This window comes from Lemur catta, chromosome 10, assembly GCF_020740605.2.
Source record: "Lemur catta isolate mLemCat1 chromosome 10, mLemCat1.pri, whole genome shotgun sequence".
In the NCBI taxonomy this organism is placed as follows: Eukaryota; Metazoa; Chordata; class Mammalia; order Primates; family Lemuridae; genus Lemur; species Lemur catta.
This window is the reverse complement of record NC_059137.1, coordinates 6,449,335-6,459,871: the sequence shown is the minus strand read 5'-3', so window position 1 is coordinate 6,459,871 and position 10,537 is coordinate 6,449,335. Positions and strand designations below refer to the sequence as shown.

Genomic DNA, 10,537 nt, shown 5'->3' with positions numbered 1-10,537 from the left:
GCTGATATGTGGCGGGGTGGCTGGGGCAGCTAGGGCAGGGCAGCCTTGCATTTTGGAAAGCTCTGCCGGCTGCCCTAGGGAGGGCAGATTGGATTGGATGGGGGGATGGGCTGAGAGTGGGGACAGGGAGCCAGGGAGGCGGTAGGAGCAGCAAGAGGAGGGTGGGGGCAGTGGGGATAGGGCAAAGGGAGCTGAGGCATTTAGGTAGGAAGCTCCCCAGGGCTGGCGTTTGGCTGGGGGTGGGGAGGAGGAGTCTGGGAGGGCCCCTGGGATCTGGCCAGGGTGGGGGTTCATGGCCAGAAGTGATGGTCAGGAGCAGGTTCAACGAGGAAAGGAGGCCCTGCATCCAGCTCTAGCCACCCCAGCTGCAGCAGCCTGGGCCCTCGGACTCGAGTCTTGTGCTTCAGAGAGCGACACTCCTGGACTCCTGGGTTGGGGGGTACAGCATGCCCAGCTGGAGCCCTGGGCCCCTGGAGTTCCCTGTTTAATGGCGCCCTGACCAATTCCTGGGCTCATTCTCCTGAGGTTGTCTGAGCCACCATTGGGCACCCCTAAGCCCTAGGGGTAGCCAGGAGGTGGCATTTGCAGGGGGTGTGACAGAACTTATGCATGCAGGCTGGAGTGCCCACACCTGCACATCCACAACCCCTCAGGAAAAGGACTAACCTGGGGGGAAAGAAAGAGGAGCAGTGCGAAGCCTGGGGCCAGGGGCTGGTGCTGCCCGGGCTGCAGCTTCTGGTGTGGACGCCAAGGACTGTGAGAGTTCTAAACACAAACCCAGCCTTCCAGGTGTATTTGTCCTTATGAAGGGGTATTTGTCAAGGAAGGAGGACAGAACATATTTTATTTAGCAGTTTGTTAGCGTGATTTATAACTTGTAAATACCTAGACATGAGGTATGTGGGCCTCAGCTTGTACTCCTGCCCCGGGCTGACCCCTCAGTGCTGCCCAGAGAGCAGCAGCCTCCCTGGGCCCCAGGTGGCCTCCCCCAGCTGACCCTTGACCAGCAGGTGGGTCCCTGGGGATCCTGCAGGCTTCCTTCAGAGCTTCTGGGGGGTGGCCCACTCCGCACTCCACCCCCAGGCTCAGCCAGTCCCTCTGCCTTTGTCTGAGGTCCTCTTGCCTCCATTTGAATGTTCAACTCCAGCCTCTCCCTGCTCCCACCCTTCTTCCTCCTCCCGTCCTAGACTCTCCAGCTTGTCACTGGTCACTGTGGCATGTGTTGTGGTCTGACCAGCTGGGTACGAGTCCTGTCCCTCCTGTGGGAAAAATCAAGAGCTCCTTGCAGTGGCACCTCCCAGCAGAAGCTGTGTCTTGCACAGGGCAGGAGTGCGGGCTCTCACACACACGTGGGGTCAGATCCCAGCGCTGTGACTTTCTTGATGTGTGACCTTGGGCGGTGGCTTTGCTGTTCTGAGCCCTGTTTCCTCTTCTGAAAACCGTAACTGTTCCTCTTGCAGTGAGGAGGCAATGTGGAGCGCAGAGCCACGTGTGCCGGCACTTGGCAAGTACACTGGGAAGGAATTAGGAAGGGCAGGAGTTACATCATTCACTTCTTTCTACAGCTGAGAAAACAAGCCTGGGCTCAGCGAGGGGAAGCCAATTGCCCAAGGTCACACAGTCTGGAGCGGGGCAGGGGCCCAAGACAGGCTTGGCCGACCTGTGCTCTAACCACTGTACTCTCCGGCCTCAAGTCGGCTCCCACATCACCTTTCCCCGGCCTCGGTGGCCCTCGGGCGTTTGAAAGCCGCTTGGGGGCCACGGAGGCGGGTGGCAAGGCCAGGGCAGAGCGGAAAGGGTTAACGGGCTTCGCCGCATTGGGCCGGCCTCCGGGGGAAGCAGCCAATGGGCGCGCGCCGCGATGAGGTAATGCTGGGGCCTCGCGGAGTGGGCGGGGCCGTCAGGGACTCGCAGCGTTCCGCGTTAGTTTTCTCCCCACCTACCCGTCACCTTTGACCTTGATGTTCTCGCCCCTCCCCCAGCCTTGCGCCCGCGATTTCCCGAGAGCTGGAGGTGGGGGTCTCGCGCGGCCTCAGCTCCGGGGCTGCTGGCCTCCCGCGATGTCTGCGGCAGGCACCCAGCGACGTCCCGGCCTCAGTCACGCCCTCTGGGCCTCAGTTTCCCTTTCTGCAAGAAGGGGAGGCGGTGATCCCTAAAGGTCCTGCCAGCAGTGGACGTCCTTGGACCCCGGGGCAGTTTTCAGCCCTTCCCTGCCCTCCGCCCGAACTTTAACAGGCTGGACCCCGGCCCCCCACGCAGCGCCCGGCTCCTGGGACCCAGGAGTCCCCTGGCCGCGCGGAGGGAGCCTCGCCGGCCCAGCCACACCCTCCTCGCCGCCCGACCTATCCCTCGGGTATCCCCCGCCACGAAGGCCTGAATTAGCAGCAGAGCAGCAGGACTCGCCGGCGCGGTGGTCCGAGGTCAGAATCCCTCCGACCCCCGCCGCGAGCCGAGCGGCTGCTGCGCGGCCGAGTCCTCCGGGGCCGCCCGCGACCCGCCGCCCCCACCGCGGCCGGGCACGAAGCGGTTAACGCCTCCGCAGCCGAGCTGGCACCGCCGCGGCCGGGCTTATTAGTCAGCTCGCGGGAGGCGGCGGAGGGAGGGGCGAGCCGAGCGAGAACCGCAGAAAGCTATTCTCAGGGGCTCCCAAGTGTGGGGAGGGCGGCTCAGCAGGAGCTGCTGCTTCCCAGAAAGTTGATTATTTTTAACCCAGGAAGAAGAAAGGAAGGAGGCGAGGGAGAAGGACTCAGAGAAAAGAGGAGAGGAGAGGAAAGAGCAGAGGAGAGGAGAGAAGTGGGGAGGGGAGGCGGAGAGGACAGGGAAGGGGGACCGCGAGGGGGAGGGGAGAGAGGGAAGAGGGGCAGGCAGAGCCCAGTCGGAGTGGGGGAGCCAGCTGGCGGGTCTGGGGAGGGAAATGGATGTGGAATGGGCACTGCCACCCTCCCCCGCCTGTACCCCTCCCGCTGGACCCACCTCCCGGCTGCTCACCCCGGCCTCCTGGTGCCCCAGCTGAGGGCAGCCCCCCGGGATCACCAGCCCAGAGCCAGCTTTCTGCAGGGCGCTAGGGTGCTCTCCAGCTGTGGGCAGCACACCAACATGTCCTTGCCCTTGCCGTCACACTGGGACACAGGGCTTGGGAGCCCTGGGGGAGGGCCAGGGAGGGCTGCCCTGAAACCTCCCTGGCCTCTTCAGGGGGGGATTCCTGGAGGGGATGGTGCCAGGGACCTCTGGGTGGTGCCGGGCTGAAAGCCAAACCCAGAGAGGGCAACTAAGGGGGACTGAGGACACACTGACCGACAAGACAGACGGAGCCAGGCCCATGGGGTGGGGCTCACAGTCCCGCTGGGGGAGGCAGAGGCTGCACAAATCATTACGAATAATACACTAAATGATGACAAGGGGGCAGCAGGCTGGCGGGGCTGGTCCCAGGGGCCTGACCTCTGTAGGGGTCACAGAAGATCTCCCCGAGAAGGGTGCCTGAGGACCAGGGTGGCTAACTAGGTGAAGGGAGACAGGTGGAGGCCAGAGGGGGCACGGATGGCCTGGATGGGGGTCCCCAGGCTGTGAACCTGAGAGCCTGAGAGACAATCAGTATGGCCAGAGGCAGAGAGGGGGCCATGTGGCCCAAGACTGACACTTGTCCTGGTGGTGGCCCAAAGCCTTGGAAGGGTTTTACAGAGAAGAGCAAGGACAGAGATCTGCAAAGCTCACATGGGATGGTGGGGGACAAGATGGTGGGGGAGCCAGCTGTGGTACCAAGATTCAGGGGAGGACAGTGGCAGCCTGCTCCAGGAGGTGCCTCTGAGACAGGGAGGGTCTAGCCTTGGACAGGCATTCGGGGTACAGAGGACAGGACTGGATGTGTAATGCGGCAGGGGGGTGACGGAGGCCAAGGGGGGGCCCAAAGACGCCCTGGGCCCTGGCTCCTGCAATGGAGGGAGGCTGGTGCTGTCCCTGAGCAGAGGACAGCTAAGGGGAGCAGGTGTGTGGGAGTTCACACATTTGTTTGGGACATGGTGGGGACAGCCAGGAAGGGTGTGCCAGGTGGGGGGAACAGCTTGAGCAAAGGCACAGAGAGGAGAAAGGCAAAGGGAACTGTATGTGGTATGGTGGGATATGCTGGAATTTTCCAGAGAAGGGGCTGAGTCTGACAGCCGTGGGCCTGCACTGCGCTCCCTCTGGAGACAGTGGAAAGCTGTGCAGTGTGGCAGCAGCAGGAGGGGAGGAAGGTTCTAGTGCTGGACACAGTGAGGGCACTGAGCAAATGGGCGGCTCCGGCCAGCTGGGGCTGAGTCTCGGGCAGGCGTGTTTGGACCTGGAGGCTGAGTGGGGGCAATGTCATGGGGCACGCGTTCGCGTTAGGGGCCTGGCCCTGGGACAGCCTCTGTGCGTGCATGTGTGTGTGTGTGAGAGAGAGAGAGAGAATGAGCGTGTCCTTTGCGCTGAGTGCCCTGCCTTCCACTTGGGGCACCCCCCGTGGGACACCTCCAGCCCCTTCAGGACCAGGGAATGGCCCAGCCAGGCTAGACCAGGAGGCGGTGGGTGGGAGGAGGACCCGGGCTGCCACTCTGAAAATCCACCCCCAGCCAGGTCACTCTGGAACCTGGGATCAGCCAGGGTGGGGGTGCTAGGTTGTTGGCTGGGGAGTGGCATATTTATGCTGTATGCCTGACTACTCCAAGGTGCTGAGGAGGCCTGCTGCAGCGTCCAGGGTCACCCACACCTGCTTCTTTCTCAGGCCTGGGTCCGTCCTCTCCCAGGGCTGCTCAGCCTGGAGCTGCCCTTCAAACCAGGGCCCAGTGGCTTGGCCAAGGCCTGATGGCAGACAGCGGCTTGTCCCCTGCCCCCTGCCCCCTGCCCTCTGCTGTTCCAGGCTCAGCCAGCTGCCTGGGCGGTGAGAGGAGGATAAAGGTCTAGATGTTCACAGAGCCCTGGGAGGCTGTTGATGAAAGGAGAAGCCCAGAGTCCCAGGAGCTCCAAAAAGTACCAAAGAAGGAGAGGGAGAAGGGCTGGGACAGCATGCCTCAGTTTCTCCATCTGTGGGTCTGCTGAGTTTGGCAAATGACTGAGTTGACTTGGTCACCACAAAAACCTGGGGCCTTGAGTGTCCTATCCACCCCCCTGCACTAAGGGCTCTTCCTGGGATGGGAGCAAAGAGGGAGGAAGAGGGTACTGTCCACACAAGGGCAGGGTGGTCTGAGTCTCTGCAGCTCTGACCCCACCTACAGACTCTTGGACCACGTGGGACAATGGCATTCCCATCAGTCTTGTCACCTACCATTAGCCACCCTCCAGGGGGTGCAGCATAAAGTCAGGGTTAAGGTTAAGGGAGGAAACTCGATCCAAACCCATTGCTGACTGGCTGTGGGCTCTGGTTAAGTGGCTCAGGCCTCTGTGTGCCTCTGTTTCTTCACCTGCAAAATGGGAAGAATAATGGCCCCTCCATCCTCAGGAGCAGGGAAACAATGGAGGTAAGGCCTTTGGTCACTTGGGGTCCTTAAAATATCCCCAGCAGAACAATGAGGGCATGAGCTACAGCCCTCCATGGAGGAAGAAAATTAGGCTCACCTGTGACTTAACCACGGCCAGGTGGCAGTTATTGTTCCTGCTTTGCAGGTGAGAAGACCAGGGCTCAGAGAATCTGTACCTGGCCCGGAGCTACACAGCAGGAAGGTGGGGAACTTGGATTCCAACCCCCAGGCCTGCTGTAATCCGGGGATTTCAGTTCTCACCAACCTCTATACAAAGAAATGCACGTGCAAGATGCATCCCCAACCAGGACTCCCTCCTCTCCCTCCCCAAATCCACACGGTGACCCTGGCCTGGCCCCCTGGGCCCAGGAGGAGCCACAGCCCCATCAGGCATCTCGGAGCTGCGCTTTCACGTCGGGGGTCCCTCCCCAGGGCCGGTGGAGCACAAAGGGGGGTGGCAGAGGCAGAGAAAGAGCCCGACAGGCGAGGAGCCGGCCTTTCTCCCTGCTTTCTCCCTCTCTGGGTTCTTTGTTAAGCTCCCTTTCAGCTGAACCGGCAGAGCCTGGGTGTTCCGAGCTGACGATAATTGCCGCGTCTAGACAGTGTCTGGTATGAGGCCTTCCTCTCTGCGCCTCGCTGGCCTCCCAGAGGCTCCCATTCCCAGCCCGCTGGCCCCTGCTCTGCACCCTCGTTTCCCACACCCCTGCCCAGGGCCTGTCCTGCCTCCCCCACAGCTCCCACCGCACCTCTCCTTCTCCCTCTCCCCCCACCCTCGGGTACTCCCAAGGGCGGAAATGCAGGAACGAAGGTGGTTTTGCATTTGGCTCAGCTGGGAGACCCTCAAAGGGTCTGGGCTGTGGCCTCTCACCTTGCTGGCTTCTGGGCTAAGCCAGGAAGTTCTGGGATTGATCCTTGAAACACCCTTAAAGCTCCTTCCCTCATCTTCCCATCGGCCTAGATGGGAACCCAGAGAAATCAGCAGAGGGAAGATGTAGGGGCCGGACGGTGGTGCACACCTGTGATCCCAGCACTTTGGGAGGCTGAGGCAGGAGGTTCGCTTGAGCCCAGGAGTTTGAGATTTCAGATTACAATGAGCTATGATCGTGCCACTGCACTCCAGCCTGGGTAACAGAGCGAGACCATGTCTCTTAAAAAAAATATTTAGGATAGCCACAAGGAGAATCCTGGTGACTGAATGACAGACGCGGATGGGGTGGTTTCAAGAGATGCAGGGGTTAGAATCTTCAAAAGTTCTAAGATCTATTCCTGCCCAACTCAGATCAGCAACTCTGGAAGATTCCCCAGAAGCTGGAGTCTCCTCCCTGGTGGTCAGGACCAGGTGCCCAGGGTGACCCTGAGACAGATATAATAGCAGCCAGCGTTTGCTCAGCCCTCTTCCTGCACGGAGCACTGTGCAAACTCTGGATGCATATTCATTTATGTAATCTCCCCAAGGGTCCCAAAAGACAACCACAGAGAGAGAGAGAATGGGCCTATGATTAATCCCATTTTACAGATGAGGAAACTGAGGCACAGAGAGGTCAAGTAACTTAACAAAGTCACACAGCCAGCAAGTGGAGGAGCCAAGATTTGAAGCTACAGAGGCTGGCTCCACAGCCCCAATAATGACCAATAACAAGAACATTAAGTGCTTATTGTATACCTGGGACTGAAATTACACTTATTGTAACATGTATGATCTCCTTTCATCTCACAAGTCTGTCAGGACCTGAGATTATGCTTATTATACAGATAGAAAGAGAAGAGCCCAGGGCTGCGTGTATGTGCGGATGGGGCCCTAACTCCATATCAGAAAGGCCTAATAATCGAGACCCTCATCAGGCTGCTGTGCCGCATGTAGAAAGCTCACCGTAGAGCAGAAGCACAACAAATGTTGCTGTACCACTGCCCACGTCTTCCTCCTAGGCTTTCTTGAGTATCTCCCGCCCGGCCAGGCTAGGGGACAGGCCGATGTGGGGCTCTGTCCTCATGAGACCTCAGCCTGGAGGGGACTGGCAAGTCAGCCAGCTTCAGACTGGAGGGGGAATTATGATGATGCCAGGGATGCAAGACCTCTGGGAACCCAGGGGAAGGGCCCTAAATCCAAGAAGTCTTCCTGGAGGAGATTGAATCAACATGGCATCCTGACAGGTGAATAAGAGTTAGGCCAAGAGGGAAGGGAAGAGCGTTCCAGATGGAGGGAACCCGCACATAAGGTCTCAAAGTGAGAGAAGAACAGGGTAATCTGGGACAACCAGGGAGCCTAAGCAGCTTTGTCAGGCTGGACGGTGGGTGGGAGTCCCGAGGCTGGAGCCCGACTGGCCAGGAAGGCCTTGAGTGCCAGGCTGTGAGGCCCCTGGGAGACTGTCACAAGAGTCCAGGCAGGCAGGGCTGTGATGACCCTGAGGCTGTGGAATGGAGCAGGCAGGGGGACCGGGGAGTCCCCAAGGAGTCATAGAAAGGTGGCCTCCCCTGATGTGGGGGCTGGCCTGCAAGTCTGCCTTCCCTGCCATTCCAAACACAGGACGGCATGGACAAAGACTTCAGAGGGGCCAGTAGCCGGGTGTACTGGGTAGGAAGGGGACCCGCAGGACAGTGGTAGGACCAAGCACCGAACAGCCTTGAGAAGCAAGTCGGGGCAACAGTGAAGGCTTGGTGGCTCCAGTAGGAGGATTCATTGGGACGATTAGTGTAGAACCCCTGTGGAACTGATCGGAGGGGCATGCCTGGAGGCAGGAAGGCTGGGGGGAGGCTGCTGCCCAGTAGCTTTTCCTTCCCCAGCCAGTTCCCAGCCCGTTCCCTTTCTCAGAGTCACCTGGATTCTGCAACCGGCCTCCTCCCCACCGTCCTGCTCACACCCTCCACCCCAGCTGGAGCTGGGAGGAGGATGCTCACCATTCATCCCGCATCCCGGCCATCGATGGAAATGTCAGGCAGCGGAGTGCACGCCTGAACACCTCTGGGGGCTGCTCGGGGGCTGCTCGGGGGCTGCACTGGCAGATCGTCGATGAGCTCCCGCCTGCTCCCTGGGCCTGCCTCGGAGTGGCCGGCCAGGGTCCTGGGTCTTTGATTCTCCAGACTTGACAAATTCACAGCCCCAACCTCATCAGTAACTGCAGAAAAGCAGAGACAGAGCCTGTGCGCTGCCTCGGCCTGGCACAGGGGGCAAGCGTGGGGCGGGAATCAGCACCTCTCCGTGCAGGGGGAGGCAGAAGCCCAAGCTCTCACCCCAGCGCGGTGTCTGTAGACTGAAACGCTGTTAGCTAATCTGACATGGGCAGTTTACAGCCTGGTAAAGGAAAAACACGGGCGCAGGCGCGTGGGCGCAGGCGGGCAGGAGTGGTACGGCAGCTCCGATGGTGAAGAACAGGATCACACAGGCCCGCCACCCTTACCCAAGTCCTGGGGAAGATGGTGCTGGAACTCAGATTTTTCCCAACTGTAGAAAGATAATATGACACAAACACCCCATGTTTCTTAATACCCCCAATAAAGTATGGGCAGCCCCTGTAATCAAACACACTATTACATCTACAGCAAAGCATATGAACAAAGGTTATAGTCTCCGAATCTCAGTTTTCTCATCTCTAAAATGGGGCAGTGGTGGTATACACCTCCCACGGTTGCCCTAGGAATTTGATACCTCCCACTACACCAGCCAGCCTGCAGCGCCTCGGACACAGGTATGTGTCCTGCCCCAGACCCTTTGTACTGGCTGTTCCTATGGCCTGGAATATTCCTCCCCAGATATCTCCTGAGATGGCTCCTGTACTTCCTTCAGGGAGGTGCTCAAATGCCACCTCCTCAGAGAGGATTTTCCTGGCCATCCCTGTTGCATTCCTCTTTCTGCACAGCCCCTATCCCCTATTTTATTTAATCAATTACTTATTAGTTGCCTGCTCTCCCACTGTAGAATCTGAGCTCCATGAGGGCAGAACTTTGTTTTGTTGCCAGTTATGCCCCCAGCACCTTTTGAAACAGGGTCTTGCTCTGTCACCCAGGCTAGAGTGCAGTGGCATCATCATAGCTCACTGCAACCTCAAGCTCTTGGGCTCAAGTGATCCTCCGATCCTCCTGCCTCAACCTCGCAGGTAGCTAGGACTACAAGTGCCACCATGCCTGGCTAATTTTCCAGTTTTTGTAGAGATAGGTTCTTGCTCTTGCTCAGGCTGGTCTCAAACTCCTGACCTCAAGCGATCCTCCCACCTCAGCCTCCCAGAGTGTTATGACTACAGGTGTGAGCCACTGTCCTCCATCAGCAGCTCCAGATTTTGTTGAGTGAAGGATTCCTTTGTTAAATGTATTCAGCACATCAAAAAGGCTCCATAGGTGTGGCACAGTAGCTCACTTTGGGAGACTGAGGTAGGAGGATCACTTGGGGCCAGGAGTTCAAAACCAGCTTGGGCAATAGCAAGATGCCATCTCTACCAAAAAAAAAAAAATTTAATTAGCTGGGCGTGGTGGTGGGTGCCTGTAGTCCCAGCTACTTGGGAGGCTGAGGCAGGAGAATTGCTTGAGCCCAAGAGTGTGAGGTTGCGGTGAGCTAGATTGCACCACTGCACTCCAGCCAGGGCAACAGAGTGAGACTCCATGTCAAAATAAATAAATAAATAAAGGCTCAATAGGGCCCAGCTAGTCCATCATGATTATTGCTGTTACGATGGTGGCATTATTATTATTATTATTATTATTATTGTGTTGAAGACCCTGAGCTGATGCCAGCCTTGTTTCTCCAGCCCATGAAATGGGCATCCTGGGGACTGAGGCCACCAGAAGCTGGCCGGTTGGGGGTCCCTACAGGAGAGACAAAGAACGCTGCCCACCCCCCTGGGGGAGCCTGCGCCCCTCACTGGAGAAAGGCAGGTGGAGCAGAGGGAGCTGCAGCCCAGTGAGCAGGCTGCCAGAAGGGCATACATAATTCATTGCCAAATGGGGCCCGCGGGCGGCTCTGCTCGGCATGCTGGGAGCTCGCTCTGCGCCTGGCACTTTGCTGACTGCTCCTCGCACGTCGCCTCATTGCATCTTCATGGATTTGCAGGGTGTGATCTTTCCCCCACTTTACCCAG

The 10,537-nt window shown here is 58.7% G+C and overlaps 2 long non-coding RNA genes across 5 annotated transcripts; one reads left to right on the top strand and one right to left on the bottom strand.

The window, feature by feature from the left end:
• Positions 1-827: 827 nt before the first annotated feature.
• LOC123646365 lies at positions 828-3,108 on the bottom strand. 4 transcript variants are annotated; one of them, XR_006737880.1, is made up of 3 exons: positions 2,974-3,108; positions 1,944-2,127; positions 828-1,513 (listed from the first exon to the last, which is right to left on the bottom strand). It is a non-coding gene; the product is annotated as an uncharacterized LOC123646365 (long non-coding RNA). The 4 variants fall into 4 exon arrangements; XR_006737879.1 differs by having other exon boundaries at positions 2,989-3,108; XR_006737877.1 differs by lacking the exon at positions 2,974-3,108 and adding an exon at positions 2,343-2,478.
• A 3,454-nt stretch (positions 3,109-6,562) lies between these two features.
• On the top strand, positions 6,563-8,996 carry LOC123646364. The gene is made up of 2 exons (XR_006737876.1): positions 6,563-7,622; positions 8,281-8,996. It is a non-coding gene; the product is annotated as an uncharacterized LOC123646364 (long non-coding RNA).
• Positions 8,997-10,537: the final 1,541 nt, after the last annotated feature.